The 600-nt window shown below is 37.5% G+C and overlaps 1 protein-coding gene across 1 annotated transcript in view; it reads right to left on the bottom strand.

Moving 5' to 3' along the window:
* The window catches only part of RSF1 (remodeling and spacing factor 1), a gene marked incomplete at its 3' end in the record, with an annotated part of 31,123 nt that overhangs the window by 5,171 nt on the left and 25,352 nt on the right, over positions 1–600 (bottom strand). The gene's annotated exons all lie outside the window — the stretch shown is intronic.

Raw genomic sequence — 600 nt, 5'->3', positions numbered from 1 at the left:
AGTCGTGCCAGATACCCTACAGGCAAGGTTTATTTTTTCTCCTGGTCAGATGCTGCCTGACCTGTCACGAACATAGTAACAAATCTATATAATCTAGCCTGTGGCATAATGTTCCTTACAGAAATACTTGATTTCCCAACGCAGCAATGGCATTTTCATTAGTGTAGCTTCTGCTGTTAATTTCAAAAGTTACTGAAAATCAAGAGCTAAGCAAGGTCAGACTGAGTTTTCTGAACAGGCTGGAAAACAGCGTATACAAACGCCATGCCTCTCCTCAACAGCGAAACCAGATTGACTGAGTTTAATCATGGTCATTGCTGGAAGGTTTTGAGAGTTATAATGTTCTAATTTTTGATGATAAAGGTCTACACAGAGCAAGTACAGGAAATATATTTATTTTTTTTTAATATTCCTAATGCAGTTGCTACAAAAAAACCCCACAAGCTCTCAGGCAATCACATTCTTAATCCCATAAGGCAGCCTACTTCCCTGGTGGACTGAAGAGGACACAAAGCATCTCAAGGTATTATTTAGAAAATAATTATTTATAAAACACCTTGGTAATACACTGAGAACAAAAGATAATATTAAGATCCTGCT

This window comes from Cariama cristata, unplaced genomic scaffold (assembly GCF_000690535.1).
Source record: "Cariama cristata isolate BGI_N322 unplaced genomic scaffold, ASM69053v1 scaffold6536, whole genome shotgun sequence".
Lineage (NCBI taxonomy): Eukaryota > Metazoa > Chordata > Aves > Cariamiformes > Cariamidae > Cariama > Cariama cristata.
This window is presented reverse-complemented; position numbering and strand designations above follow the sequence as displayed.